We start from the raw sequence: 7,504 nt of genomic DNA on the forward strand, positions 1-7,504 counted from the left end.
CCCGACGCGCCCCGCCGCACCAGTTGCTGTCGCCGGAAACGGCCGGCCGACGAGCCCCGCCGTGGCCGTCGGTGCGCTCCAGCGCCCGCACACCCGCGCCCATTCGGGCTGGCGCTCACGCGCCCGTTTACCCGCCCCGTTTGGCCCCTGTGCCACTGAACGCCGGGGCCCACACCCTAGAAGAATTGGAATAAAAAAATGTATATTAATTAATTAATTAGATAATTAATTAACTTAATTGATCGGGTTTAATTAATCAAATCAAACATTAGTTAACCTGATTAACTAATTAAACTAATTAATAGGTTAATTAGGATAATGTGCCAATGACATGGGGTCCCACCCGAGAACGTTAAAATAATAATAATAAATAATAAAAATAAAAATAAAAATGCTAATTAATTAATTAATTAATTAAGTTAATTAACTTAATTAATCTTGTTTAATTAACCTTATTAATCTGTTAATTAAACTAACTAGGTTAATTAGTTAACAGTCATTGACTAACGGGACCCACCTGTCAGGTTGACCAAGTCAACTCTGTTGACTGCTGACGTCAGCATTTTCCGAATTAATTAAATAATTAATTAAATTTCAGAAATTAATAAAATCTTTAGTAAATCATATCTTTTAATCCGTAACTCGGATTAAAATATTTTCAACATGAAAGTTGCTCAGAACGACGAGACGAACCCGGATACGCAGTCCGTTCGTCTGCCACACACCCCCTAACCTATCGAACCCGCAACTTTCCCCCTCCGGCTCCTCTGCCCGAAAACACGGAACACCGGGAATACTTTCCCGGATGATTTCCCCCTTCGCCAGCATCACCTCATACTGCGTTAGGACACACCTAGCACCGCTCTTTGTCATGTCTTGCGTCGTCTTGCTTATGTTTGCACTGTATTTATTGTTTCTTCCCCCTCTTCTCTTCGGTAGACTACGAGACCGACGCTGCTGCTGCCCAGTTCGACTACGGAGTTGACGACCCCTCTCTCTTGCCAGAGCAACCAGGCAAGCCCCCCCCCTTGATCACCAGATATCGCCTATTCTCTTCTATACTGCTTGCATTAGAGTAGTGTAGCCTGTTACTGCTTTCCGTTGATCCTATTCTGATGCATAGCCTGACATTGTTGCTACATCTGTTGATACCTTACCTGCAATCCTAAATGCTTAGTATAGGATGCTAGTTTATCATCATTGGCCCTACATTCTTGTCAGTCTGCCTTGCTATACTATTGGGCCGTGATCACTCGGGAGGTGATCACGGGTATATACTATACATACATACATACTTTACAGATGGTGACTAAAGTCGGGTCAGCTCGAAGAGTACCCGCGAGTGATTCATGGATTGGGGGCTGAAAGGACCTTTGTCCCGACGGCCCTCTGTGTGGATCTTTGTGGCGGAGCGACAGGGCAGGTTAAGACCGCCTAGGAGAGAGGTGGGCCTGGCCCTGTTCGGCGTTTGCGGATACTTAACACGCTTAACGAGATCTTGGTATTTGATCTGAGTTGGCTACGAGCCTATACGCACTAACCAACTACGTGGGAAAGATATGGGCACTCGGCGTCGTGGTATCAGCCGAAGCACTTCGTGACGCCAGCGACTGAGTGGCGCGCGCCGGATTGGAACGTAAGCCTGCTCTTGTATTAAGGGGGCTAGTTCTGCTTTCGGCCGCATACGCAACATGCAGGTGTGCTATGGGCGATGGGCCCAGACCCCTGCGCCCTTAGGTTTAGACCGGCGTGCTGGCCTCTCTGTTGTGCCTAGGTGGGTCTGCGACGTTTTGATCTTCCGCGGCCGGGCATGACCCAGGAAAGTGTGTGCGGCCAAATGGGATCAAGCGTGTTGGGTAAGTTGGTGCACCCCTGCAGGGAAGTTAATCTATTCGAATAGCCGTGATCTTCGGTAACAGGACGACTTGGAGTTGTACCTTGACCTTATGACAACTAGAACCGGATACTTAATAAAACACACCCTTCCAAGTTCCACAGACAACCCGGTGATCGCTTTTCTACAGGGCGACGAGAGGAGGATCGCCGGGTAGGGTTATGCTATGCGATGCTACTTGGAGATGCTGCTTGGAGATGCTACTTGAAGATGCTACTTGGAGGACTTCAATCTACTCTCTCCTACATGCTGCAAGACGGAGGCTGCCAGAAGCGTAGTCTTCGACAGGATTAGCTATCCCCCTTTTATTCTAGCATTCTGCAGTTCAGTCCACTGATATGGCCTCCTTACACATATACCCATGCATATGTAGTTTAGTTCCTTGCTTGCGAGTACTTTGGATGAGTACTCACGGTTGCTTTCTCCCCCCTTTTTTCCCCCTTTCCTTTCTTTCTGGTTGTCGCAACCAGATGCTGGAGTCCAGGAGCCAGACGCCACCGTCGACGACGACCCCTACTACACCGGAGGTGCCTACTACTACATGCAGCCCGCTGACGACGTCCAGGAGTAGTTAGGAGGATCCTAGGCAGGAGGCCTGCGCCTCTTTCGATCTGTATCCCAGTTTGTGCTAGCCTTCTTAAGGCAAACTTGTTTAACTTATGTTTGTACTCAGATATTGTTGCTTCCGCTGACTCGTCTATGATCGAGCACTTGTATTCGAGCCCTCGAGGCCCCTGGCTTGTATTATGATGCTTGTATGACTTATTTTATTTGTAGAGTTGTGTTGTGATATCTTCCCGTGAGTCCCTGATCTTGATCGTACACATTTGCGTGCATGATTAGTGTACGATTGAATCGGGGGCGTCACAAGTTGGTATCAGAGCCGACTGCCTGTAGGAATTCCCCTTTCCAACTCCTTGGCCGAAGTTGAGTCTAGTCATTGCAAAACTTTTACTAACTTGGCTGTGTGCCTTACGGGCCCACGTCGCCATTGGGTGGTAGTAGGATCTTTTATTCCTCGACCTATGCTCTGGGACTCTGACATCTCTTCTATTCGGGTTAAACGATTTTTACTAAAATCTGACTTTAGGTTCTCGAAAATACTTTCTCCCGGAGAGCCCCTTCAGTCCAGGTGATCACCGGCTGCACCAGAAGATTTCGAAGTTACTCGCCAAAACTCTTTTGAGACTTTGTGCCCGTTGCCTTTGCAATTCCCTACCATCGAAATATCCCTATGGATAAATACATACACTTGACGTTCTTACTTTTATTCCCAGTTGATCTTGTTATTACAAGATACCCCGAAATTCTCTCTATTGATCCGAGAATATCTTGTGCCTACTATCTTGCAATTCCTTGTCACCTGAATACCCCTATGGATAATTCTCGCACTTGTCGAGTATCCGCTTATCCCCAGTTGTTCATGTGTTTCACAAAAGTCTTCAAAATAATATTCGATCTTCCGAAAATCCTCTGGAGCCTTTGGCTCTTGAAATTCTTGCTTGCTTGCATTATGGTTAATCCCATAAGTCTCGTAGTCTTAATGACATTCCTTGTCATTATCATTTTGAGTCTGTTGACTCAATATTCTGCGAATACACGCAATCATCATTGATCCTTATAAATTACCTTTCCGGCTGAGCTTCCATTCTTTTAACTGGAATTGGTTCTCGACCAACCCAATTGTCGTTGATTGTACCCTAAGGCTATTCAACTTATCCATCCTTAATCAGAGCATTGCTTTTGATCCCTTGATTTGGAAATCATAATTCCTTTGCATTTGACAATTGAGTTAGTCAGTTGTTTCTATAATCTGATCTCCTTGCATTCTTCTTCCTCTAGTTGAGTACCGATACTCGTATCAGATCCTTTGTGGACCATCAAGTCCTTTGTTGGATTGTTATCCGATAGTGTCCTTCACATTTGATCACCTTGTGAGTTCTTCCCCTGATACATAATGCCTTTGTTAAGTTGTATCCTCTGCTTGGCCGACCATGCTCTGCTTTCGGGCTTGTGTTATTTACTCTTGAAACTTGTGGTATATGTTTCTAAGAAGCCCCTATGGGTTGAACATATGCCTTCTCTAAACCGTGTGAACCCGAAAGTTTTCACGAGTCATACTCTTCTGGTGCTTCACCAGATAAAATTTCAACACTGCAACTTCATCGAACGTGAGAAGTGAATGAAAGGTTATGCATTGGAGAAGTGGGAGTCGACCTTGAACTTGTGTTCATGCCCATGGACACGATGTAGATCTTATCATTAAAGCTTCTCTTAAATAAATTATTCCTTTGGTATAAGTTCATCTTATATCTAGGATCTGGCCTTTTGCAACCGTGGTTCCGACCATGATTGTTCTTCTTTGATCTCATTTCTCGGACAAGTTAAAACAATTGTCTTCTATGGATCAATACACCAGTCCAACCTTTACTTTGATCTTGTGTCGAGTATTACCCCCCTGGTATCTCGAGATTATCATGGAACTGCATAACTTTTTATGAGTTCTTCATCAAGTGCTACCTTCCCACCGATTCCAATTTTTCGCGGGCTCTGAGTTATTGAACACTCAAAGACACCGATAACTGAACCGAGTCCGCTCTTCGGTTCAACAACTCTTCAGTAAGCTTCTATAAGTACGAGTTTGTACCCGATCACGCCATTCCTAGCCTGTTTGGCTATATCATTGTCGTGACGATTCTAACTGTGCTACCTGGTCCTTATTCTCGGAGCACCAATTTTCGACGATGAACTAACCTTACGTCGATCCTCATCGTCATATCATTTCGCCTTGAACAACAAGCTTGGTTTCGAGTTTGTGTCGTACCCTTGGTTCCAATAACCTTTCACTTCATCATTACTTGACTTGATGTCGTTACCGATCGATTACATCTTCATGAACTCTCGCGACAAAGGTGTCGTGATCATCAACATTCTGAGCTCATCCAGGATATCAATTGAATTCATGATGAGACATACCATCCTTGCCCTCGATGAATTGTATTATCGTCGACCACTTTATTGCCCTCCCACCAACGCAAGCTTGTTCATGTTTAGTGTTATACCTTGAGTTCCTTGCTATCCAGCAATTGTTCTTCTTTACCTTGGAGTATTACCATCCTTTATGTCAAGAATGTTCTGAGATTTGTTCCACCTCTTGAGAATTCTTGACATAGAAATACTTCTCACCATCACCATTCTATCTTGGTCCCCGTGTTAATTCCAACAAGTGAACGGTGTTGTTTGGGATTCTTTCCTTCTAGCAACCCTATTTTTTTTGAAGTTAATGGTCGAAAGTTCATTCTTAGGCTATTGACTATTGAATCACCATTCTGACATTGGTCGTGCAACCCAACCCATATTTCGGGTGCACCTTTCAACCAATGTTTAAATTGTGTATGTTTTCCTCGAGCATACATATTATACCATTTGATCTGACAAATGTCATCTTCTTGTTCACATTATTGTGGAAATCCATCTTTTGAAAATCTCAATGAATTGTCGCTGAGTCAATCAGCCACCTCCTCACCTCTCCTTGGTTTAATGATGAACTATTGTTTCAGGAACCCGCTCCCATAGTTCATTTCCCGAGAATCTTGCAATGCCATTTCAATGATTTGTGTTGCGCCTTTTCTTCTCGGACATCCTGAGTTTGAGGCATCATGACACCAATTGGATCTGAATCTCGGTCAGATATGATGGTTGGGACAACTTTCCAAGAGTTATGTTGTTTGTCCTTTGATGACCCGGTAACATGATGTCATGCCTAGCACCCCCCCCCCTGGGTGGAGGACCTATTATTGTAGTATCCTTTTTAGCAAGTTTAGCCATTCTTCCCCGAGGAAATTGTAAGACTTATCCTACAAGTTGTTCCTAATGGATCCTTCCTATATCCAAAGTCTGACCTTTTGCTTGAAGACCATGTCAATGCTATCTCGAAGCATGTCTATGGTACTCCAATTTTCAACAAGAACATTTGAAGCCCAATGTTAAATGTTTCCTGCTCAATTATCCAAACACCGCTATATGGGTAATATCATGAAATTTCTCTCCCCTACCTAAGGAGTTTTCTACATAATATCCTGTCATGGATATCATGCTCTGCTTGTCCTTGGGAAGGATATACCCCTGTTATACGTGTTTAAGCACATTTTCATTCCCGTTGTTTTGTTCAAACTTACTTGTAAACTACTTAACCGAGCAGTGGTAATCCCCTGCTTAGGTAAACACCTCGGTGTACCTTCCTGTCTGGTGTAACCCTGTTTCTACTGTTGATGACTTCCGGTAACCGCCGATGGATGAGAACTTTGCCTATTGGTCCGCCTCGTTCAACGAGCAGGAAAATGGTTCTCTTCGTCCCTCGCCCTTGGTACCGACGTTGTTGCCGACATAACTGACAGGCTATCCTCTGACATGCCTTGCTTACATGATCGTGCAAGACGTTACCTCCCTTCCTACTCTTAACCCACATGGTGGGCCCATAACCCACAGGTCCCAGGATCGAAACCTGACTCTCCTACACCCCCTGTTTCCAAGGTGGTTCCTCACGCGTGACCTCGTATGTAATTCACGAGCCACCTTCAGGTCTGATATCGGACACAATACTTATTCCCGTTGTTTTGACCCTTTCACGCCCTATTACAGGCATCGAACGATTGCCTGCCCGCTCGAAACTTTCCAGGTTACCTCCTTACTTTGCTCTCGATAATTTCTTAGGATTCGATTCGAGAGTTACTTTCCGCCACCTTCCTCGATGTTGTCGACCCGATAGTCAACCTTGCCGACGTTCATTCTCTCAGAATAACCCCGCCTTATTCTATCGTAAGTAGGATGGAGATCTCGAAGAAAGGATGACGAGTTGATCATGGTGATTTGAAGCAGAGAAATGAAGACATCAACGAAAGGGATCAACCTCTTCGAAAGGACAACCAAGACCGAGAAGGCTCATTAGGTTTCTCGCTACCAGCAAGCCCCCCCCTACTCCCCTGCTTAAATCTCGGGATGAGATTTCTTGTAGCGGAGGAGAATTGTGACGCCCGAGTAATCATGCTACAGTAATCCCACGTTGATGGTGCCACGTCACCTTTGTCACTGTAGTTAACCACGGGTTAATTCAAAACTGTCTCGAAATTCTAATTCAAATTTATGATCGGGGTTGACTTACGATAGCAATAAATTTTAGCAATAAAAGTTTTCAAAAATTAAAACTAAAATGTTCAGGGGTTGCCAAATATTGCATCGGTAATTATGGTGAAGTAAACACCTTTTATAAAAGGTCTAAGTTATTAAAATGAATTAAAACAGAAAAGAAAAATAAGAAAAGAAAACAAACAAAATAAATAAGGGGAGGGGAAAACCCCCTGGCCAACTGGGCCAAACGACCCATCCGGCCAGCCCACCGGCCCATCCGGCCCCCTCACTCCCTTAACCCCCCCACTCCCCGACCGAACCCTAGCCGACCCCCCTTCTCTCTCCCCCTCCCCACGACCCCTCGTCCCTTCCCCGATCCAGATCGGGATCGGGATGAACCCCCACCCCCCCGACGCTCGAACCCCCCTCGGATCCCGACCGCCGCCGGTCGTCCTCACCCCCTCCTCGCCGGACGCCGTGGAC

Source organism: Triticum aestivum, chromosome 2B (genome assembly GCF_018294505.1).
Source record: "Triticum aestivum cultivar Chinese Spring chromosome 2B, IWGSC CS RefSeq v2.1, whole genome shotgun sequence".
Taxonomy (NCBI): domain Eukaryota; kingdom Viridiplantae; phylum Streptophyta; class Magnoliopsida; order Poales; family Poaceae; genus Triticum; species Triticum aestivum.